Source organism: Megalobrama amblycephala, linkage group LG18 (assembly GCF_018812025.1).
Source record: "Megalobrama amblycephala isolate DHTTF-2021 linkage group LG18, ASM1881202v1, whole genome shotgun sequence".
Taxonomy (NCBI): Eukaryota; Metazoa; Chordata; class Actinopteri; order Cypriniformes; family Xenocyprididae; genus Megalobrama; species Megalobrama amblycephala.
The window spans coordinates 35,107,284-35,133,260 of NC_063061.1; the positions used below are offsets into that span (position 1 = coordinate 35,107,284).

Consider the following 25,977-nt stretch of genomic DNA (forward strand, 5'->3'; position numbering starts at 1 on the left):
ATCTCTGGGGGTCTCTGCTACACCTGTTTGTTTTAGTATAAAGTATTTGGTATGGAAGTGATTAGCATGCTTAGCACTCACACATAACTCTATGATTACTATATTTCTGTTGCATTCTGTTATCGGAGTTGGATGTTAGGCTGTTTCACTCGCTGGCTTTTTCAGCTCAAGAACGTCACAAATGATCATTCAGATATGTGTAACATATCAAGCATGATTACATGATTTCAAATACTTAATTTTCCGTGTCCCGCTCCATCTCATGCACTCGCTCTCAAGAAAAAGGAAGAGTTCATAGAACCCATTTCACACCCCATGCCACAGATCGACCCAAAGTCTTTCAATCCTCTGGTTGTGCGTACTTCTTCCTCTAAGAGCACTACCGCGGTGGTCAGTCCTCACTCTGGAAGGGAATCTATATTTGTAAATGGCATCCAAGTAACAATCCATGACACTTTTGCTGCGATTGTTGCAAGCAGTACAGAGAAAAATGATGAGCCGACTGCACCATGAATTTCTATCTTTCACCTAAATCAACAAAATTATGTAGTTGAACAACTGTTTTAGACAACAACAAAAAATATTATCCTACTCAGGATGTGCTGTTGATGTGCTACATCAGCATTGTGTAACATACATAAACAGGCATTTAAGGACACCTCATCGTATGGAGAAAATGGGGAAAATTGGTAATGTGTACTAATTGACTAATCTTAAAATTTAAGGTCATAAATATAAAATCTTAAATGGTGTTACTAACATTTAATTATAATTTTAAGATGTCTTAAATTTGGGGACAGAAATAGCGATATGGGGGCGACGGTAAAAGTTTACATGTTTTATTTGCAAGTTTCAAATACACTGTAAACCCTAATGTTGTCTTTACTTAAACAATAAAGTACTGTTGACTAAACATTACTTAAAATTTTGCATTTTGGCCCTGTCACTTAAAAATATGAGTTTGTTACGGCCCATGTCCGAGTTAAGAATAATAACTCCAATGAGGACATGGACCGCACACATGCAAGAGCCACAGACAAGGTTGTCAATTTTCAGGACAATAAATCGCCCTCGTTTAATTATAATAGAAAGAAGAATAAACAGTTCATAAATAAAATTACATACAAAATTAGACAAAATCTTAAAAGAATTAACAGTAAACAGGTAGGGAAAAACAGCCAAAGGAACAAAGAACGCCTGCCTGGCTATTCTCACCAATAGTTCTTACCTAGCTTCCAATAAAGCAAAAGAGTGAGTCTTCCGGGCCTCTGCTTCCTTCACTATACTTACTACATTAATAAACAGTGACCTGTTTAAGCAAATCCACTACCCGTTACTGTTAAAATTAAACATTAACCATATAAAGAAAACATATCGAACAGAACAATGAAAGATCAGGAATATAAACGAAACTACAACAAAACACAGACTAAACACCCCATGAGAGCGGACGATAGATGCTCAAAAAGGACCGCAGAGAGAGAGACACCGGCGAGACCAGCCCAGCGAGAGAGACTCCATTGATGCCATCCACGCTTATTTATGCCGGAAACTCGGTGACGTCATCATGCTTCCACCAATCCAGAGCTTCAACGCCACCTATGGGTCTTTAAAACAAACTACACAGCCACGTAACAGAGTTGATTTAACTTACTTTCAAAATGCATAAACTTAAGATTTCAAGTGATGTGAGCTCAAAATCATGATTAATCCTTTGAAAAAAAATAGGCAATTTTCACAGATGTAGTCTTCTTGACTGTAAAATTATAATACCATGTGCAGCTTTTGTGCAAGGTCTTTTCTCTCTTTTTTTTATCAGAAAACAAATGGCTTCAATTACAATTACTGACCATAATGGGAATAAATATACTTATTTTTATTTGGGAAAAAAACTTTTCAAAGTGGATTAACTTTAATACATAATACAAGTGTTTCTGTGACAATGGGTTGCACAGTTTTCACTCAAAAGACTTTTGTATGCACGTACATTTCTGTAATGTTAATATACACATTAACACACATACACGGCACATGATAAAATGCGTGAAAGAGTTCCTCACAGCCTCCACCCACGTTTCATCAAAAATCATCCTAATCGCCTCATTCTGTTATCGATATGGTTTTAGGTTTCTTTTTATTTCATGCGATCAGAAACGTGCCGCGCTCCGTTTCTATGTTCAAATCTTTCCCACTTTCCTCCGAAAGCGGCTGTCATTTGCAGATGGACAGCGTGAAATTACTTTAATACAGCTGTATATTTCCGACAAGCGCATGATGTGTACAATCGGGACAATTTCAATGATTTTGACAGTGCAAACGGTTGAAGAAAATACACCTTGTTTGTATTTGTGTGCGACCACCATAGTTCATAGGTTTGCTTAATCTGTTCTTGCTCTAATGTGATTGGCCATGCAAGGAGTTCTGCCTAGAAACCCAAGTATAGGTCTCTGCGGAACAAAAGAGGGGCGTCTCCCAATTTTGGGGTGTTTTCTAACTGGGAGAGGTGTTATTAACGATCCAACCAAAAAAGTACGGAAGCCGGGATAGGCGTTTTTTTTTTTTTTGTTTGTTTGTTTTTAAGTACGGAAGCCTGAAAGGCCATTCATTATAATTTTATTTTTTCTTGTTTTCTCATGATCGCAACTACAAACTTTTAATGTATAGATCATGAGAAACAATTATGTAGAGATAATGAGAAATAAATAAATAAAATATTGCTGCATGCTTGACTTCCGTAACAGGGAAACATGCGTTTTTCCCGAGTGCCTGGCCATATGGAAACATATTACTTTACATATATTTTGAAGAGTATGAACTATTTTACAGGGCCTGTAGCTTATAGCTCAAGAGGGCGAAATATATGATTTATGCAAGTTTTATGATTAGCCTACTCCGTTTTTTTATTGCTTAGTTATTTATTTATTATTATTGTTATTTTGCATAAACTACGAATAATTCCACGGGATGTAATTGTCACAATTATGGCTACTGTAGTATATATTTTACATAGGCTACACATTTAGTAATTTGTCTGAACTCATCCAATCGGCGTCATACTATAGTTATTGATAGTAAATATTGTTTTTGAACCATACTATAGTGAATAGTAGTATACTGTGTTGTAGTATTTACAATACTTTGTTAATAAATGCTACAGCATAGGCTGTTTGGTTTTTACTACAGTAAACTGCGTGTATTGTAGTATAATATAGTTTAAAGAAAACGAGTATTGGGTAACGTAATTTTTATATTACTATAGTTGTTATATTACCAAAGCAATAGCCTATAGAATTACCACAGCAAATTAATTCAAGTACTTTAGTATGGTTCAAAAACACTACAGTATTTACAGTATTTTTCACCGGGGGCTACAAGAATTATCATTAGTCAAACAGTTTCTTAAAGCTAGATATTTCCCATGCAATGGCACGCGATCAACAGCCTATTTTCTTTAATCTCTCGCATGCCAAATTTCACGTGCATAGTGTAAACCTTTGTCATTAAAGCTATTAAAGTTACATTAACTACTGCACTGTAGTTAACAGACGAGCAGAGAGAATACGTACAGAATACTGTAGGCTAGTCAGTGCTTGCGATTTATAACTTTAATTTCAAGTGTAATTGTTTTTTATAGGTTATCAACCACACAGAATCATGACTGTCTCAGCGTATATTGTATAAGTATGAGCTTCATGCATTAATGAGACCATTTAGTCGTGTAAGCATTAAAATAAAGAAAATGTGATAACCTGAAATGATGACGAGGACTTTAAACTTTATAATCATTTTATTGACCACAGACACAGAGTAGCCTCAACCTGATGGTAAAAAATAAATAAATAAATCAAGTGACCAACAGATTCATCAAATATAATAGCGAATGTTTGCTAATAATAGTTATCGCTAGTCTGGCTATCAGACCAAGCTCAATTTAAAATTGAACATTGGTCTGGAGAGTCTGTATGTATTTCCTACTGCACAAGAGGCGTGATCAACGAGCATTAGTCACGCAATTGGATAGTCCTTCAACCAATCAGATCAACGATCCGGGTGACATACTTTGCAGAGCGATGCGAAAACTCCAGTGTGTCTCAATCAGCTCCCTAGTTCAGTAGTCAGGGCACTGATCAGGGAATCAGCCACATTCACTTTCATGATATACTGATTCACGACCTAGGGAACTAGGGAACTGATTGAGACGCAGGTTTAGTTTGTAGCATTGTTCCGCGGTTTGCAGAAGCAGCAATGGCATCGAGCGATTTTTGCAGGTTGTGCCAAAAACATGAAAGTGATCGGTATTTACACCCAGTCGAGCGATTTGTTTGCTAAACTAAATAAGTCATTTAGCATCGTCGAGAGGTTAAAAGGCGACTCTGATACTGTTCTGGTTCAGTGTAAATGAACGCGGAATATAGCCGCCCTAAACTACGTCATTGTCATGACAACCAAAAGAATTCCAGTCAGCTCAGGCGGCGCGAGATTCAAGAAGCAGGAGACGAAACATATAACTTAGAGCAAATAATAAAAATATTGTCTACCATCAAGGGGCATTGAAGTAAAAGAGTTTTGTACTCACACCATGAAACCACCAAAATAACAGCAGAGAATCGTCGTGTGTCATTAATCGCTGTTTGTAATCTTCCTATGAAGTGACAGTCGGATCAACGCTCTGCTAACGTTACATTTCTCTCAGATAAGGTAAATGCTTAACACAATCGGCGTCACTGTGATTGTGCATTGTTATATTGGAGTGACGGGTAGATCGTATGAGTTTGAAAACTGCTTGCCGTCGCTTCTCTATCGTCGTCGTGTTATACCCGCCAATAGCGAGCAAGGTGGCTAAGCCAGTCTGTGATTGGTTCCCGCAAAAATGTAAGAGATGCAACAGAATTGAATGTACGGGTTTCCAGACTGAGTTGCCGGGCGAAATCAAATCGCCGGCAGATCAGGCTGGGTTTACCCAGACTAAGTTATCGCAAGAAGTGAGTGAAAGTAGATTGTTTGGAGCTTTTTTAAAACGGGCTAGCAAGCATATTCACGCAACGTTAAACAACTGTTAAACAGCTTAAACAATACACTTACATTCATATAAAATATCTCTTACTGTTTTTCCGGAAATCTCCCACTCGATTTGAGCAAATCAGGTAAAGAGGTTGAAAAACACCTATTCCAGTGTGACAACACCCCAAAATTGGTAACCGCCCCTTTTTGTTCCGCAGAGACCTCCTTCTCTAGAAACAAGAGAACTAATGCACTGATTGGTGGATTACAAAATTGGTCCTGACCTTTTGGCCTGGTCTGTTCAGTTGCTGACTGCTGCTGACACCAAATTTCATGACGGAAGTTTTTCTTCGTGTGCTATGTTCGGTAAGTAAAATTATGTATCTATAGATAATAAATGGACAATAACGAATGTCACCAATAACATCTATAACTAATGGTTGCCCTTTTCATTTTTCTTTCCTCATAGGTAAAAATACAAACTTTTCTTAAAATCTTAATGTTAAAATCTGTTTACTCATACTGACAAAACAGTGTTTTGATTGTGATTGTTGTATGCTATTAACAGGTCCAATGATTTGGATCATCGGGAGTAGCTACATTCGTCTTGGGGAAGAGAGGGCCAGAGAGACCATCGGGGCCAATCTTGGCCTATAGCGGCCAAGGTTTACTGGTTTGGCTGGGGTGGACTTCGATGGCACGGACTCCTTCCTTTCTTCTACCGGTCCCTCAGAGGAAGAGCAGCCCCAGATGTCCTGCTGATTCACTGCGGCGGGAACGACTTGGGATGCAGGAAGAGCATCGATCTCGTCGCAGCGATGAAGCAGGATCTGCAACATCTCTATTGGCGTTTCCCTCAGATGACCATTGTGCTGTCTGACATCACCCAGAGACGTCGGTGGAGATTGGGCCTTCCGGGGAAAATTGACAAGTCCCGTAAATGGGTGAACAATGTCATGGCTACCTTTGTCTTGGGAATGCAGGGGGGGTATTGTGCATCACCCTCAAATTGTATTTAAAAATGTAATTAATTAGTTGTGTAAATACGCAACCATTTCATTCTACTAAAAAAAAACAGCACGCAGTACTGCAGGCCGTGCAAATTCAAAAATTCGGTTAGATACGATTTCGTTAGTATTCATGTTCACAAACAACGTTAATTAACTCATAAACAGCTAAAACACGTTCAACCTTTGCATTATCGAGTATATTAATTAAAACATTTCCAACCTACCTTAATTCATCCGAGTCCAGGGGAAATTAATGGCGGCCGAGCAGAAAACTCGAGAAAGGCTCGTGAGTCATGACGTGAGAAAAAAAAACGTCTGTCACGGGGTCCTTAAAGAGAAATTATCCTTTGGCTGAAAGTGAGATATTTGAGTAGTTGAGTGTACAATATTGAGAGCAATTCGCAGAAAGAAGAAGTAATTAGACTCAAATAGTTATAGCAATCCAACTTACACCCATATTCACTTTTACAGAGGGCTTGGGGACAAAAAGGTTGAGAACCAGGTTATGTTTAGAAAATACACTGTAATTTAATGTTGTTTTTAATCCTTTCCCCACCTAAACTAAGAGAATAAGAGAGTTAGAGAACCTTTAAAGAACTATACAGAGGCTTAATGGGTTCTTTTTATGGCAGTGGCGCTATATAGCACCTTAACCACAGCAAGGAACCGCTGAAGAACCATACAGGGGCTTTACAGGTTCTTTATAAGGTAGTGGTGCTATATAGCACCTTAACCACCCCAAAGAACCGCTGGAGAACCAATTTATTTTAGAGTGTAGTTAAATTCCATAACATGCCAATTACATGTGATACCAATTTCACGTGTTCGCACATACATAAGTTCTTGCATAATTTTTATCGTTAATTCTTAGTTTTTGCCTTGATAATAGAAAATATGAGCTAGGCATCATGTATGACAGTCAAAAATGAGATATGAGCTACAAAATGACCAGATCCTGCCATTAGCTGCATATAGGTTTCATATATGCCCATATATCCACATATAGATTCTTTCCATGTGGGGTAGTTTTAAACAGACCAAATATTTTGGAAGTTAAATCTGAAAGGTGAATATTCGGCAGGCAATTTTCTGTCCATTTTATTCCGCTTTACAAATTCAGTGGTTCAAATTTGACACAAAATTCAACATTTCATATCCGGGAACTGCAGGAATAGCAGTAGAGTGCTGATTCATATTCTCCATTGGCTCAGGGTGTCTATAGATATGAATAAGTTAAATTTAAGACTATTTAATATCTTTTTAAAGGTGCCCTAGATTCAAAAATTGAATTTATCTCGGCATCGTTAAATAAGAAGAGTTCAGTACATGGAAATGACATACAGTGAGTCTCAAACTCCATTGTTTCCTCCTTCTTATATAAATCTCATTTGTTTAAAAGACCTCCGAAGAACAGGCGAATCTCAACATAACATCGACTGTTACGTAACAGTCAGGATCATTAATATGTACGCCCCCAATATTTGCATATATGCCAGCTCATGTTCCCAACATTATGAAAGGGATTATACGTCTGGATCTGCACAGCTGAATCATCAGACTAGGTAAGCAAGCAAGGACAATAGCGAAAAATGGCAGATGGAGCAATAATAACTGACATGATCCATGATAACATGATATTTTTAGTGATATTTGTAAATTGTCTTTCTAAATGTTTCGTTAGCATGTTGCTAATGTACTGTTAAATGTGGTTAAAGTTACCATCGTTTATTACTGTATTCACAGAGACAAGAGCCGTCGCTATTTTCATTTTTAAACAACAGTGTAGCATTAGCCGTTAGCCACGGATCATAGCCTCAAACTCATTCATAACCGAATGTAAACATCAAAATAAACACTGTACTTACACGATTAGACATGATGCATGATGAACACTTTGTAAAGATCCATTTTGAGGGTTATATTAGCTGTTTGAACTTTTTTTATGTTAAGGCAAGCGCGAGCTCTTGGGGCGTGGAGCACGAGATTTAAAGGGCCACACACCCTGAATCGGCTCATTTATAATGATGCTCCAAAATAGGCAGTTAAAAAAATGAATTAAAAAAAATCTATGGGGTATTTTGAGCTGAAACTTCACAGACACATTCAGGGGACACCTTAGACTTATATTACATCTTTTAAAAAAAAGATCTGGGGCACCTTTAATACCACCTTACATGAAATTTAAGACCAAACCTGTGATGGAAATACACACACACACCCGGCACTTAAAAAAGAAAAGAAATTATATATATATAAAATTATGTATGAGGCATCAATGCGCCACCATATATATATATATATATATATATATATATATATATATATATATATATATATATATCTACGGCGGTGCATTGCTGCCTCATACATAATAATTTTTCCACTCAATTATGTCATAAAAACGACATCTTTTCTCGTTAAAACGATGTCTTTAAAACAACATCGCTATTAACGAAATGTTATGTCGTTAAAACAACATATTTTGTAGGCCTACATGACGTGTACATATAGGCTACCTTTATCTGATCTATAATAGAGAATTTATATAGCCTAGATCAGTGCCTTTATCACACTTCCACACTCCAAAAGCAGAAGCAAATATAGTGTAAATACCTTTTGATGCCTGCATCGATGGCAATGCCCATATAATGAACACAATATCATTGTTTCATGGGCATATATGCAGTTTCTAATAGCCTAATAAAGCACAATTTTATCATTTAGCATTCCTCTTTTAATGGAAAATAACTCGTACCTCATTATGTCACATGCACCAAGTCAGAATTACGTTTTTGAGAGAAAAAAATCTCCGATAGGCCTAATTCTCATTGAAACAGTAAGATGCAGAGTTGCAGAATGCAGAGCTTATTGCGATTAATAGGAGACCTTAATGTTGCAATGTAATGCATTCAGTACACACATGCACCGTACTGAAAGCCCTGTACTGAAATGGTTCGGTACAAATAGGAATAACATTATAATCTCGTTCATGGTAGAGAAAGCTGCTTACATGTAGGCTATACACAGGGAAAGACAAACATAAACACATCTTTTGTATCTTCATCAGCTTTTCCACATATATACTGTCCCTGATAATCATCACATATACTTACTGCTTGCTCCATTTCTGTAAATCCATTTTTTGAATTAATGAATGAATGAATGACTCTCTAGTCGTCGCACTGGTCTTCATTAACAGCCGCTTGCACCACCTGCTGGTGAGGAAGACTAACAGCCGATGGAGATTACCGACGGCAATCTACTGCTATTCCTGCAGTTTCCGGACGTGCAATGTTGAATTTTCTGTTGAATTTGAACCACTGAATTTGTGAAAGTGAATTTGTAAAGCGAAATAAAATGGACTGAAAATTGCCTGTCGAATATTAAGAGTTGTATTTTTAAACAGACCAAATATCTTGAAATCTGAAAGGTGAATATAAATGATAGAATTTTTAATAATGAAAATGTGTGTGAAATATACAACCATGTTGAATTTCAGCTCATATAAATGCAAGCCCTAAAAATACAATGCATTAAAATGCAAGCATTTTTTTTTTTTTTTAAATTAGTGCAATTCAACAAGCTGTTTTGTATCAAAAACTTTTGCCATTATTCTACTGAGTGGCCATATCACTGCATGCATGGTTAGCCAACAGTGCTGAGCATTCTGGGCTGAGAATTGTTTTTAATCATGTCGTAGCTAAACAAGCTTGACTGGAAAATAACCAAAGCCATTACTTGCCATTTTTAGAACCATTCGGCCTGACAGTGGAAAAGCATATATTTCCAAACATGTGCATTGGCTCGTTTTGCTTACACTCAAAGGTCGTTAGGCTCTCAGGCAAGATCTCAATTGGTCAGTCACTGATGTGATATTGAATGTGACTGACTGAAAGGGAACTGCACATTTTGCATGATTGCCTATCCAGACACGCCTGATTCAATTCATCAGCTTATTAGTAGAGACCTGAAGACCCCAAATGGACAGGTCAGTTAAAAAAAGTAATCCAACATGTACAGTTGTTGTGTCTCCAGAATCTTGGGTGGGAAACACTGCAAGAAAGTATATAGCTGATGCTAATTCTGATCTGTGTTTATTATTTTCAGATCAATTTAATTCAAAGATGTCCTACCCAACAACTCTAGGGCAAATTGGTGGAAGGGGAGGTAGTCCATTTTCATTAACTGGTGAGAACAATGGTGCCAGTTTAGAGAAGATCTGGGTTTGGGTTGGAGGATGGCAGGTGAAGGCTGTCAGGGTTTGGCTTTCAGATGGGAGAGATCAAACTTTTGGACAACCATTTGGAAATTATCAAGAGTTCAAGTTCCAGCCTGGTGAGTGTTTCACCTCACTGTCCTTGTGGGGGAACGGAGCAGGATCACGTCTTGGAGCTATCAAATTCAGAACCAGTCTTGGGAGAGAATTCTTTGCAAAGATGACAATCTGTGGTTTAACTACAGAAAATCACATGGATGTCGGCTCTGGATATTGTTTAGAAGTTGTAGGAAGATCTGGTGCCGACATTGACTGCATGGGATTCATGTTTCTCAATGCAGTTGAATCAGCAGTTCTCACCAATGTCAACTATCCCACTATCAACCAACTGATAAAAAGGTGGCAACAGAAACAATCAAAACCCTCTCTTACAAGAACAGCTCCTCCGTCACTCAAGAACAAAGAGTTGAATCCTCAAAGACAATAACCAACAAATCTTCATGGTCTATTAGTGCAAGTTTGAAAACAGTATTTAATATGGAAGTTAAGGCTGCGATTCCACAGATTGCAGACGTTACAGGAGGATACCAAGTCGAAGTTGGACTTGAAAGCACTTACAGTCAGGAGCAGACAGATGAGAGAACCGAAACTCTGTCTACTGATGTCGATGTGCCACCAGGGAAGAAGGTGGATGTTAACGTCACCATTGGAAGAGCCAATTTTGACCTGCCTTACACTGGCACAGTGCAGATCACCTGCAAGAATGGCAGTGTTACAGTACGAAACCAAGGGCACATACAAAGGCGTCACTTACACTGATATCAAAGTGGAGACTAAGGAATCTCCTCTGTAATGTTAAGACAGATTGCACATGTAGCACAAGTTATTTGATTACTTCCAATTTTGTCAATCATGTATCAATTGTTTTACATTTAGGCCAAATTGTTTGGTGTTTTTTGGTGGTTGGGTGTTTCCCCTGTGTGTGTGCATGTATACACACAACAGTTGCTGTTTTCAAATAGTCTTATATGATACCAATACACAAATATTCATATAGATTAATATGTTGTGTAATCACTTTAAAATAAACTCTAGAAACAGGTTCTGTAATAATGTTTTTTAAATGAGATTTAGTTAAAAATAAAATGATTAAATAAACCACGTGTTACAAGCAATGTTTCCTGGAATTATTTTCTTGCTGTGCAAAACTTCTCTCTATTGAGTGGACTTTTCGTCCACATGAGCAAAAATATTTCTGGATTCAGACAAAAAGTGGTTACATCATGTAGTTGTAACTTTAATGTGCTATTTCTATTGGATTTGACAATGTAGTGATATAAAGCCACATTTCTGAAAAGAAGCGATTCAGGTCGTCCAAAAATGCAAAATTATCCACTTTGAAACCCGGTTTCAAAAAAATAGCGGTTTCACCTCCCGAAAATGCTGGATCTGTCTGGACGAGAAACGTGTCTCCGTGTGGACAGGGCCTTAAGTTTTGAGCAATTGGGAGAGCTAAAAACTCAAAATTAAGAGGAAAAAAGAATTGTGACAGAAACTCACAACTCCAAGCAAAAAAAGTCAGAATTGCAAGATTTAAACTTGCAATTATCTTAAGTTTTATAAAACAATCTTCCATAGATATTTGAGGACTTGTGCAGCAAAAAAGCAGTGTAGCAAATTAGCTCACAGAAAAAACATTAATAATTAATCAAAACTTAATCATAACCCTCCAGTCCTAACCACCCTGCTCCGAGTCGGTGTCGAACCGCAGCCCGTCCGCTGCTGGCATGCGAGGCGAGTGCACTATCAATGACACCTCATTCTCTAGCGGTTGTCAGCACACCTTTCAAAGCCTTTTCATTAAAATTATAGACATGGTTCCATCCAACAAAGTAACTTTGTTTTAGTTACTTTAACTAAATTGTTTCTATTTAAATTCAGTACATTCAACAAAAGCATTTTTAAAATGTTCTTGTAATGAGTCATAAAAGGACAAATGCTCAAACTGTATTTGTTAAACATAAATGCAATACACAATGTTTTACACAATCTGCTCAATCATTACAAGTCATTAGATTTGTGTAAATGCATGTACTCTAAAAAAGAAGAAAAACAAAAAATGTGATATTTCCAACAGCTTTGAAAATGGATTTTGAAATTTGAACACTGTAACCCGCATTACAAACTGGCAAGACAAAATAGCAAAAATGGCATTGAGAGGTAACAAATCAAAAATTTTAGGAACATTTTAGGTCCTCAATCTAGCACATCAGAGAAGATCTTGGTCTTCAGTGTTTGAACTGTGTTAAATAGCTTTTGTTACAGCCACTGCCATAACACAAAAGAGGGATGACACAACGGCTCGATCAAAAGGGGAATTTATTAATGAAACGAAATATAACAACAAGTGGGAGAAATTAGACAGGAAAAATAAAAGGGATAAACACAAAAGAGAGCGCAGCTCCGACTCGGGACGGCCGCTCAAGTTCCGCCCCCGAAGTGTGGAAACTTGACTTCCTTTAAGCACGCGTAAATAGTCCACAGGTGTAAAGGATCTGCAGAATCAGGACAAAGGTAAATCATGCTTTTCCTGCCCCTAGAGGGCAGGCAAATACATAAATACACATGCATGTAACACCTTCATCCCCGAAAGGAAAAACCATCACCACAAGAAAGTGCATCTATTAAAAGACACCTTTCCAAAACAAAACATACGTTACCCACAGGCCTATCCGATCCGGGATAGTGCGTCAGCGACCACGTTGTCCCGACCTCTGACATGTTTAATGTCAAGGTCGTATGGCTGCAAGTATAAACTCCAGCGCATGAGACGCTGATTAAAATTGCGCATGGAGTTCAAAAAAGTAAGCGGATTATGATCACAGTACACAAGGATCGAATAACAGCTGGACAAATAGCAAGAACTAATGCTAATGCCTCCTTTTCAATAGTAGAATACTTTAGCTGTGCAGCATTAAACTTTTTAGAAAAGTAACACACTGGGTGTTCCACATCATCAGCACCCTTCTGCTGGAGGACAGCTCCCGCCCCAACATCGCTAGCATCCACCACGACACTGAACTGTTGTGAATGGTCAGGTGCGGCCAACACTGGGGATGAAATCAACAGAGATTTAACATTTTCAAACGCACACTGGCATGCATCAGACCACTCAAACCGAACTTTAGGACTCAGCAAGTTGGTAAGAGGAGAAACCACAGTTGCAAAGTTTCTGCAAAACGAACGATAGTAACCCACCATTCCTAAAAAACGTCTCAATTGCTTACGATCCGTTGGAGGTGGAAAGTCACAAATGGCCGCAACCTTTACAGCCACTGGCCGTACTTGACCCCTGCTAATAACTTTTCCTAAGTACACAATGGTGGCTTTACCAAATTCACATTTGCTCAGATTAACAGTGAGTTTAGCGTCAGCCAACCGCTGAAAAACTTGGCGAAGTAACGCAACATGTTCAGCCCATGAGGAGCTGTACAGAACCAAGTCATCCAAGTAAGCTTCACAACCACATACACCAGCCAAAACAGTGTTGACAAGCCGCTGAAAGGTACTTGGTGCATTTTTCATCCCGAAAGCCATAACCTTATAATTAAGGAAAGCATCAGGAGTGACAAATGCTGAGATCTCCTTAGCACGTTCTGTCAGAGGCACCTGCCAGTATCCCTTCAACAGGTCAAGTTTTGAAACATAAACAGCAGAACCTACGCGATCGACGCAATCATCTACCCTTGGTAAAGGATAAGAGTCAGTTTTTGTGACAGCGTTTACGCGTCGATAGTCAGTGCAAAATCGAAACGTGCCATCTGACTTATTCACCAGCAAACATGGCGAACTCCATGGACTGGAGCTGGGCTCAGCGATGTTATTTTCCAACATGTATTCGACTTCTTTTTGCAAGTTAGCTCTTTTACACAGGTTAACACGATATGGATGCTGTTTTATAGGTGGCGTAAAACCCACATCAATATCATGCTCGATAACTGACGTCTGGTCGGGAATGTCGCTGAACAACACTGAAAACGTACTCACCAATTCCATAACATCAGCTTTCTCAGCCGGAGACAAATGCGGTAGCTGACTGGAGAAAGTTAAGAGCATCTCTGAATTGTTCAACCTACCCTGAACTATACACCTTGATGGTCCTTCGTCTGCCTCATCCATCCGTTCAGATGTGAGCAGCCCGACAGCAGAGATTTCACACTCTGAAACACAAGGTAGACCACTCTTTGGTTGTTTAGCACCCGAATTTCTCTCATGATAGGCTTTAATTATGTTCACATGGCAGACTCGGGAACTCTGACGGCGGTCAGGAGTAGAGATAACAGTCTCGATCTGACAACTTCTTTTCAATCACATAAGGGCCAGTATAACGAGCTTGCAATAGCCCACCAAGCACCGGTAACAACACCAAAACTTTGTCACCGGGGCTAAAACTCCGTTCTCTAGCTTTCTTATCAAACCAAGTTTTCATTTTCTCTTGCGCCTTTTCAAGATTTTGCTTGGCCAATTCACGGACTCGGTATAAACGTGTATGAAATTGTGAAACATACTCAGGAAGAGTACTGCCTTTTGAATCAGAGAGCCATTTTTCTTTTAGTACGGCCAAAGGGCCACGCAGATTGTGGCCAAAAACCAGTTCCGCAGGGCTAAACCCAAGTGATTCTTGTACTACCTCTCGTGAAGCAAAAAGCAACCAAGGAATTCCCTCTTCCCAATCCCTCTCAAGCTCAAAACAGTAAGAGCACAGCATAGACTTCAGGGTCTGGTGTAACCTCTCCAGCGCCCCCTGGCTCTCAGGATGATAGGCAGCCGAGACGTTATGCTTAATACCAAGTCGTTTGAGCACTTGAGAAAACGTACGAGACATAAAATTCGTTCCCCGATCACTTTGTATCACTCTTGGTAAACCGAAAACTGAGAAAAACTTAATGAGTGCTTTAGTGATGGCTCTAGCGGTGATGGAACGCAAAGGAACCGCCTCAGGGAAACGCGTAGTCACGCACATAATAGTTAGTAGGTACTTGTACCCAGACTTTGAACGTGGAAAAGGTCCAACGCAGTCAACTATTACGTGCTCGAATGGCTCCGAAACCATGGGAATTGGACAAAGTGGTGCAGGCTGAATAACTTGGTTGGGCTTTCCCACCATTTGACACACGTGACAAGTCTGACAAAAACGTGAAACATCTCTTTTTAAACCGGGCCAATAAAAATTTCGCAAAATCCGGTCATACGTTTTTGTGACACCTAAATGACCAGCCAAACCGTTATGTGCAACGCGTAAAATCATGTCACGATAAACTACTGGAACTACAATTTGCCTGACTGCATTCCAGTCATCAAGAGATTTAGAAGACATTTACATTTACATTTATTCATTTGGCAGACGCTTTTATCCAAAGCGACTTACAAGTGAGGAATACAACAAGCGAGTCGTCATGACGAGGCAAATAGACAAGAAGTGCTCATAATACAAGTTATAGGCAGTGCTCAGATTATCCTAAACTACAATAGAGAGGGATTAGAGGAAGTGAAAGGATAGGAGTAAGAAGTTTTTTTTTTTTTTTTTTTTAAGATGAGGTTAAGTGCTCACGAAAGAGATGGGTTTTCAGCTGTCTTTTGAATATTGCCAGGGATTCCGCATTCCGGATGGAGGCAGGAAGATCGTTCCACCAGCAAGGAACAGTGAACGAGAACGTTCTGGAAAGTGATTTTGTGCCTCTCTGTGATGGTACCACAAGCCTTCGCTCCTTTAATGAGCGCAGGTTTCTGGTAGGAGTGTAGACTCGTAAGAGTGAGTGGAAGTAGGAGGGTGCTGAGCCTGTGGCAGATCTGTAAGCAAGCATCAACGCCTTGAATTTGATGCGAGCAGCCAAGTGGTAGCCAGTGAAGAGAGATGAAGAGAGGCGTGACGTGGGCTCTTTTGGGCTCGTTGAAGACGAGACGTGCTGCAGCGTTCTGAATCATTTGTAGAGGCTTGATTGTGCATGATGGCAGTCCAGCCAGAAGAGCATTGCAGTAATCAAGCCTAGAAATGACCAGGGCCTGGACCAGAAGTTGTGTTGCATGTTCTGTTAGAAAGGGCCTGATTTTCCTGATGTTGTATAGTGCAAATCTGCATGACCGAGCTGTCTTTGCAATGTGGTCTTTGAAGGACAGTTGGTCATCAAGGATTACTCCAAGATTTCTGGCCGAATTTGACGGGGTAATTGAGGATGTACCTATCTGGATGCTGAAATCGTGATTTAGAGTCGGATTGGCAGGGAAGACGAGAAGCTCAGTCTTAGCCAGGTTGAGCTGTAGATGATGTTCTTTCATCCATGCCGAGATGCCCGCCAGACAGCTTGAGATTCGTGCAGCTACTGTGGGATCATCTGGTTGGAATGAAAGGAAGAGTTGTGTGTCATCAGCATAGCAATGGTAGGAGAAACCATGTGCCTGAATGATGGGACCAAGTGATGTAGTGTAAATGGAGAAGAGGAGGGGTCCAAGAACTGAACCCTGAGGAACACCCGTGGTTAGTTGATGAGCTTTGGATACCTCCCTCTCCAGGCAACCCTGAAAGACCTTCCTGTGAGATAGGATTCAAACCAGAGAAGCGGAGTACCTGTGATGCCCAGTGATGAGAGGGTGGACAGGAGGATCTGATGATTCACCGTGTCAAAGGCAGCAGATAGATCGAGCAGAATGAGAACTGATGATTTGGAATCAGCCTTTGCAATCCGCAGGGATTCAGTGACCGACAGCAGTGCAGTCTCAGTCGAGTGGCCACTCTTGAAACCGGATTGATTGACATCCAATTGGTTGCTCTGTGAGAGGAAAGATGACACCTGGTTGAAAACAACTCGTTCAAGTGTTTTTCCTATGAATGGTAGGAGAGAAACAGGTCTGTAGCTGTCTACAATAGACGTGTTTAATGTGGGTTTCTTAAGCAGTGGGGTTACCCGAGCCTGCTTGAATGTGTTAGGGAAAGTGCCAGTGTGGAGAGATGTGTTGATGATGTGTGTTAGTGCTGGTAAAAGTGTGGGAGCGATGGCTTGTAGAAGGTGTGTGGGGATGGGATCTAGAGGGCAGGTGGTGGGATGGCTGGAGAGGAGAAGTTTGGATACTTCTGTCTCAGTGAGGGGGGAGAATGAAGAGAGGAGGTGTGTGGCTGTGTGTGTGGTTGGTCTGAGTTCCTGTGTGTGTGGAGCGGAGAACTGACTGCTGATGGTAGATGTTTTATCAGTGAAAAATGTAGCAAAATTATCAGCAGTAAGGGATGAGGTGGGTGGTGGTGGAGGGGGGCAGAGGAGAGAGTTGAATGTTTGAAAAGTGTGCGTGTGTTTGGAGCGCTGTTGATTTTGTTGTGGAAATAGGAAGATTTAGCAGCATGAATTTCAGCAGAAAAGGATGAGAGCAGAGATTGATAGCTACTTAGGTCAAATTGGTCTTTTGATTTGTGCCACTTCCTCTCTGCAGCCCTGAGTTTGGTCCGATGTTCACGAAGAACATCAGATAACCAGGGATTAGAGGGAGTGGCACGTGCAGGCCTGGATGACAGAGGACAGATACTATCTAGAGAAGAAGTTAATGTGGAACATAAAGTGTCTGTTGCTGTATTCACATCTAGAGATGCGAATTGTGAGGGTAAGGGAAGAGAGGATGATACAGTAGAGGAAAGATCAGAAGAAGAAAGAGAGCGCAGGTTTCGTCTGAAGGTAACTGGTAGCGGGGTTGGTGGTGAACAAATGGGGAGTTGTAGATTAAAAGTAATGAAGAAATGATCGGAAATGTGCAGAGGTTTTACAAGAATGTTGTTGGTGATGCAGTTGCGTGTGTAAATGAGATCAAGTTGGTTGCCAGATTTGTGTGTACTTGTGGAAATGAGCCGATTAAGATCGAATGAGGCTAGAAGAGAGTGGAAGTCTGAAGCATAAGGCTTCTCTAGATGAATGTTGAAATCGCCAAAAACTACAAGTGGGCTACCATCCTCTGGGAATGAGGACAGCAGCATGTCCAGTTCCTCTACAAAGGTACCCAGTTGGCCTGGGGGGCGATAAATTACTACGATATGAATTTTGACAGGAATTGCGATTGTAATAGCATGAAACTCAAATGAACTGTAGTTGCAAAGAGAGGAATGAGTCGAGTATTTCCAATTGTCAGAAATGAGAAGACCTGTGCCCCCACCCCTACCAGATTGGCGAGGGGTATGAGAGAAAGTGAAGTTGTTGGAGAGAGCAGCAGGAGTTGCTGAGTCCTCTGGACGAATCCAGGTCTCAGTCAAGCCCAAGATATTAAGAGAAGAATTAGTAGCAAAGGCTGGAATGAAGTCAGCTTTGTTAACTGCTGACTGACAATTCCATAGACCCACAGAGACAGAGAGAGGAGTATTAGTGTTAGAAGAGGAGTAAACAGGACGCAGGTTAGAAGCATTGCGCTGCCTTTTACGTGGGTTAGTGGAGCGTTGCCGAGAGACAACAGGAATGAGTTGAAAGCACATGCTGAGGAAGAAGGAAAAGTGTGAAAGGAGGGAAGAAACTTAAGTGCCTACCGGTGTCGTTGCTCGGTGGAGTCGCGCAGGTAGAGTCGCAGGTCTTTACCCGAGGAGGCTGAACGCTCCCGCTGACGCTTCCGCGACAGCGCGCACACACAATTAATATACTGCTTATTAACACGTGATTGAAACGAGCTAGGCCCGCCTTGCAAATCAGCAGTGCAAAAGCCTAAACCGTGAATGGCTGAAAACCGAAACTAACTAAAGCTTAAGTGCGGGCAATAACACCAATAAAGTCTGCAAACGCAGCTGTTATTCTAAACAAGTACAATTAAAATACAATTCTATATAGTCGAGGTAGGAAATAGGACAAACACAGATACGAATTAAATCCTTCCTAGCAGCAAAGAATAAACGAAGCAACTGACTCAGAACAGATATTAAGCAAAACACTCACGCGCTCTTGCGTCCGTCACCACTGCCAGCTCGCTAGAAGACACCCATTTTCTCATCAATATCTCATTTTTGAGGAAATATGCCTGGGACACCGGCGCACTCTCAGTCTCAGGCTCTGGTTGAACCAATTCAAACAATGGGGCAAGAGTTAAATCGGACCTTTGGGCAGCAATTAATTTATCTGGACACAGAGACAAATCAACATGATCGTTACGAGTAGACTTTTCGGCAATCACGGGAATCAGATATGCTTTTTCCTGCGGAGAAACAGAGAGCAGTTTAGTTACATCAGGATTTGCAATGAACGTGTCGCATAAATCCACTTCATCTGAAATGAAACGATCAGCAGATTTGGCCACAGAGCGAGTAACTGCGCACGCAGTGAAAACATCAGGATACTTAAGTGCGCAATCATCAGCGTTAGAAACAAGTGGTACAGAGACAACTTCAGGGGATACATCAGCACAACTCCACACACTACTTCCAGCTAAATCATTTCCTAAAATAAATGTTACTTCAGGAACTGGAAGAGATGAATGAACACCCACTACCACGTCACCCGACACCAATTCTGATTGCAAATTAATTCTGTGTAACGGAACCTCCATAACTCCCATTTCAATACCTCGGACTAAAGCAGCACTACCCGTGGCAGTCTCCTGTGACAACGGCAAAACCCCCTCCAAGATAAAAGAAAGACTGGCCCCCGTATCCCGAAGAATACGAACAGGTACAGGCTTACACAAACTGGGAATAAACACAGTTCCACAATGCAGGAAAGGTCCATAACCAGTTTTAGTGAGACGGGCATCACCATCAGACTCAGGCGTAATGCAGTCAAATTTCGAACTGGAATCAACGGAGATCAAACCAACAGATTTTGTATAAGACTTCTTTTTAAGAACAGGGCAGTTTGCAATTAAATGACCAGAGGCCTTACAATAAAAGCAAACCCTATCACCAGTCGAAACAGTAGGCTTACCATTAAACAATTTGCGAGGCGACACAACAGGTGCATCAACAGGAGCTTTATCTCGTGGTTTTTGAACATCCTTGAACGTGACTTTATGCGTTAAAACGAAGTCATCGGCCAGAGTAGCAGCCTTGTAGAGCGTGTCTACTTTTTGTTCGTTTACATAAGTAGCAAGGGCGGAAGGTACACAACTCTTAAATTCCTCTATAAGGATTAATTGTCTAACCTGCTCTCTGCTCTCGGCTTTTTGAGACGCGCACCAACGATCAAACAAAATTTCTTTTTCACGCGCAAACTCAACATAAGTCTGATTCGAAAGTTTCATGTATTGTCTAAATCGCTGTCTATATGCTTCCGGGACTAACTCGTAGGCTTTTAATATAGCAGCTTTAACAATCGTATAATCAGCAGATTCTTCAATGGACAACGAAGCATAAACCTCCTGCGCTTTACCGGTTATCACGCATTGCAAGAGCAAAGACCAAACATTTTCAGGCCACTTTAATGAGGCTGCAACCCTCTCGAAATGACAAAAATACTTCTCAACGTCCTTCTCACAAAAAGGAGGGACCATCCTCCGATTTCGGCCGACATCAAAATCATCAGAGGCAGCGTGAGCAGCCTTAGAGCTCATCTCTAACTCCATTCGTTTCAGAGCAAACTGATGATCAAGTTCACGCTTTCGCAGCTCTAATTTGGCATTCTCTAACTCCAATTCTTTTTCTTTAATTGCCAACTCTCTCAATCGAATAGCATTCTCACTTACTGAAGGATCAGCCACTTCCTCCACAACACTGACGTTTTCTAATGGCATTTGTAAAACGCCTAACTCCACCAGACAGCCTTTAAGGACGTTTCGCAAAGTTTCCTTCAAAGTCTTATACCTAGGAGCGATTTCAATTTTATAAGACTCTGCAATTTGCAATAACTGCTCTTTTGTGCACGATAAAAGCAGTTCTTCAGAAGGAGACTCCCGAAATATATCAACTACCGAAGTCATTTCGACACACGTAAGCTACTCACCAAAAATAACGAAAATAATGGTTTCAACACAATTCAGAAAAATACTCATGAATGAAACCACTAAATCGTTTTCACAAATCCTAAATTTTACCTTCCAAAACTAAAGAAAACAAAGTGAATTTGGCCGCTACATGAAATTACCACGAATGATACGAATTAAGAATAAACTTCACTTACCGATTTAAATTTACAAAGTGAATAACCAAAAGCGATCCCACAACACAGACGTATTTACCCCATTTAACATCAGATTCCCTTGTCTTCAGTGGCGTTAGGGGCTCGAGGCCACTTTAAACGCTGAAATCATGAACACCTGCACACCGATCCCATTAACAAGATCAGCTGCCGGTGAACTGAAGCGTACCTCCACTCCGAATAACCACTAAAAATAAAAAAGGCAAAATAACAAAGTGGCAGGTTATCCAACCTACCCGACGACTACTGAATAAATAGGGCAAATACTCACCTGGGACGCTAGTTACTCACAACCGAAAAATAAATCAAACAAACACGACGAAAACACGGCCATACACATTTTCTCCCACACTAAACAGCTGAAAAAAACGACGGATGAGCCCCCAATTATGTTACAGCCACTGCCATAACACAAAAGAGGGATGACACAACGGCTCGATCAAAAGGGGAATTTATTAATGAAACGAAATATAACAACAAGTGGGAGAAATTAGACAGGAAAAAATAAAAGGGATAAACACAAAAGAGAGCGCAGCTCCGACTCGGGACGGCCGCTCAAGTTCCGCCCCCGAAGTGTGGAAACTTGACTTCCTTTAAGCACGCGTAAATAGTCCACAGGTGTAAAGGATCTGCAGAATCAGGACAAAGGTAAATCATGCTTTTCCTGCCCCTAGAGGGCAGGCAAATACATAAATACACATGCATGTAACACTTTTCACCATCTAATTCCAGAAATGACTTCTGCAGTACTTCAAATGTGTACCTGAGTTTAAGAGGGTAGCTTAAATTCAATGCACATATCAGTCCCATCATATGACATCTGGTGCATTGCTGAGGTCCTGAAGAACTTTTTGACCTTCCAAAACCACTCCAACATCTGCTGGGCGGTCTTCAATGTCAGCACCTTCAACTTTAATCACAAGACATTCTTCTGGATTGCCTCCTGAGTGCTGGCTACATCCATATCCTACAGGGGACAAATATAGTCCTAAATTCCTGTGTGATAACTTTACCACAGCATTAACACAAAAATTCAAAGACACACTCACCATATAGTCCGTAATGAGATTGCCAGGGTCTTCATACAGGTAGATGCAGAGAGATTTTAGAATGCATTCTCTCCTCACATCAAAAATGACATTTTACTCTTTGACCATTCACCTATTACTTATTATATTTGCTGATAATTTCCTTTGTAAATGAAATAGAGAAACAAGATTGAAATCTAACATATATTGTAATACGTATGTTAATATGATGATTAATAAGATATTTAACAATAAATAATAAAATATTGCTGCTAAGATCGGGGTGGACCCGATATAAGGGGGTGCTTAAGGGCCTCTATAAGGCTTAAGGCCCTATGTACTGCGTCACCCTTTTATTTTATAATTAGTAGGTACTGTAGTCCACAATAACTCTACTAAATTTTGCTCTAACTCTACTAAACTGACACGTTTGAGAGCAGAGAATACTGACATAAATAATACAAATAATACAAACATAAAAATGTAAATAAATAAATCATTTTATAAATAGACCAATTAAAAGACAATAGACATTGTATAGCTTTTTGAATGTCTGGGTTGACTTTATCCACTCACTGTCTTCTGCCATTAAAGCTCTGGAGTGTATAATGTCACATAACTTGTGAAATGAGTAGCCCAACTTCAGAGCAAGGCTTGGAGTCTGGTAGGAGTGTTGGTCCCACTTTATATTAGGTGGCCTTAACTACTATGTACATACATTTAATCCTAAAGGGACCTTCGGGACAAATTTTGGCAAAATCATTTTTTGTTTTTTAAAAAAATTGTTGATGAAGGAGACCTGTCAGACTGGGATTTAGTATAGCCCTTGGATCAAGACTCTGAAACAGAGGATGGGCAGTGGACACTGATGAGGAAGACTCTGAGGAAGAGGATCCTGCTGAAGTCACTTACAAATCAAAAAATAGTGAAACTATGTGGACTGCAGCTACACCTCCTCAGACACCAGGGAGATCACTACAGAAAACATGATCAATCAACAAATGACCTCTGGACCAACAAGATTTGCATGTTCCTGTGTAGACCACATCAGGGGCCCGTTTCAGAAAGGAGGTTAAGTGAGAACTCTGAGTATGTTAACCCTGAAATGAGGGAAACTCTGGGTTTTCCGTTTCAGAATGGGAGGTATATCAAACCCGAGAAAGCAGGGTAAGTGAAGCCCGTTTCTGAAAGAGAGGTAACTTCTACTCAGAGTCAGTTACCATGGTAACTTACTCTGTGAACCTAACCTGGTCGGGAGCAGGTTTTCTTTGGTAAACCTAGAGTTTCCTTCGGTCTCCTCCCCCTTTTTAAAGTGCAAGTGATGTTTAAATAGTTAACTCATTCATTCACACTGCAAAAATGAGTATTTTTCATCCTATTTCAAGTACAAATATCTAAAAATTCTTAAATCAAGATGGATTTTCTATATAAGAAAATTATATAAGATATTTAGTTTTGTTTCCTGGGGGATCTAAATTAAGTGGATTTTACTTAAGTAAAATGATCAATATCTGCCGGTGTGGTAATAAAAATAATCTTAATGCAAACGGAAAGTGTCAGAGTGTCTACCCAGGTGAAAAAAAAGTGCAGTAAAATACACTTTATTTTAGTACACAGTACACTTCCAAAATGTGCTTAAAGTGCTCTATTTCCATGCACTTATTTTGTACTTAATATACTAAAAGCTGACACCATGAATTTGAACTAAAATGTACTTTTAACATATTTCTTTATTAAAAAAAATTATTTAGTTACCACTTGTAGTACACTTGAACCCATCTTTCATACACTTTTAAAATAGACTTATGATGTATTTCAAATATAAGATTGATATATAATGAATACAAAATGTATTTATAATTTATTGCCTACAACATTACGAATACATTTTGTATATATTTATCATATATTATTCTTATATTTTAAATAATTCATAAGTGTATTTCCTATGTCTGATGAGTACATTTAAAGGTGTATGAAAGATGGGTTCAAATGTACTACAACTGGTAACTAAATATTATTTTATACAGAGATATTATGTTAAAAGCACATTTTAGTTCAAATTCATGGTGTCTCAAAATAGCACAGTTGAGTACACTTAGATGTTCTAAAGATTATATTAAGAAGTACTAAAGTACAGCTTTTAGTATATTAAGTACAAAATAAGTGCACGGAAATAGAGCACTTTAAGTACATTTTGGAAGTGTACTGTGTACTAAAATAAAGTGTATTCTACTGCACTTTTTTCACCTGGGGGAAAATGTACTTATAACTAGTACATTAGTAATATTTTTGTAAGAAAATCAATGACATTTAAATTTAGGATTATTATATAATAATCTACTAATATTGAACTAATTTTAAAGCATTGAAAGCACACTTTTAACAAATACACTAATAAAACTCCTCAGTATATTTTTATTTCATTGCACTAAAAATCAATTTAAGTAGTAGTGGTATTTAGTATACTTTTCCAAGTGCAGTGAAATACTACTGAAGTACAAATATACATTGAATTAGTGTATTTATAGTGTATAACTTTGACACTTTTATTTAGCACCAAAATAAAGAATGTACTACAAATGTACTTGCTTGTATTTAAGTATTTTTTTAATGCACTCAAGTATACTTTTTTTCTCCTGGGTATTACTAAGTGCAAATTTACAGTAGCTCTGCCCACCAATGTCACACCAGGTTAAAACTGTCCCATGTTATAGTTGCTGCAGTGGTGTAGGCAATAGTGTGTTGGGTGCGGACAATTAACTTGTGATGTGATTGAATGGGTTCGAATCTGCCTTTTGCTGAGCTCGCTATTTTCCCTTTTCCCATCACATATCACATCAGAAAGGCTTTTTTTTTTAATAAAAATGAAGAAACTTTTCTAAAAGTGGAAGTAAATTGCCTAATGAGTGTTTAATAACGATAAAATCATTTACACTCTTATTATTGCATCCTGCATTATTTTTTTTCTTCTTCTTTTTTTGCATGTGGGATACCATGAAAATAAATATTAGTTCAATAACTTACCATTCTACCAGTTTTCACCTTTGATATTATAACAGTGATAAGAATTAAACTTGCATTGACTCAGAAGTATGCGGATGTCCTTTTGTCATGTGCTGTTGCCATGGTGAATCGTAATATCGGAGATCCATTGATGATGGCTTTTCATAGTCGTGGTGCACGCGCTTAACTCCAACCTACTCAGAGTCAACTGAACTAACTCAATTCAGCTGTTCTGAAACTGAAAACTCAGAGTTTCCCATCTCAGAGTAAGTCAACTCAGAGTTCAAGTTTTAACTCAGAGTTGGTTGAACCTCCTTTCTGAAACGGGCCCCAGGTCAGCTTTTGAGCTATTTTTCCCCTCATGTAATTCAAAAGACACTGACCAATTTAGAGGGGAAAGGAGTGTTTGGGGAGTCCTGGAAAGAGGTGGACTTGCAGGCCTACACTGGTCTGCTCCTGCAGGTGCAGGTGTGTATCATTCCCACAAGGCCAAAACCAGCTTGTGGAATGCGGACACAGGGCGGGCAGTTTATCAAGGGTCATGACAAGGGTCATCAGGTTTGACAACAGAC

General features: G+C 39.6%; 1 protein-coding gene and 1 pseudogene across 1 annotated transcript in view; one reads left to right on the forward strand and one right to left on the reverse strand.

Annotated features, from left to right (window-relative positions):
• Nucleotides 1-25,977, reverse strand: part of LOC125253453 (urokinase plasminogen activator surface receptor-like) — a 551,125-nt gene that overhangs the window by 394,966 nt on the left and 130,182 nt on the right. The window lies entirely within an intron of this gene.
• Nucleotides 9,591-11,097, forward strand: LOC125253442 (annotated as a pseudogene).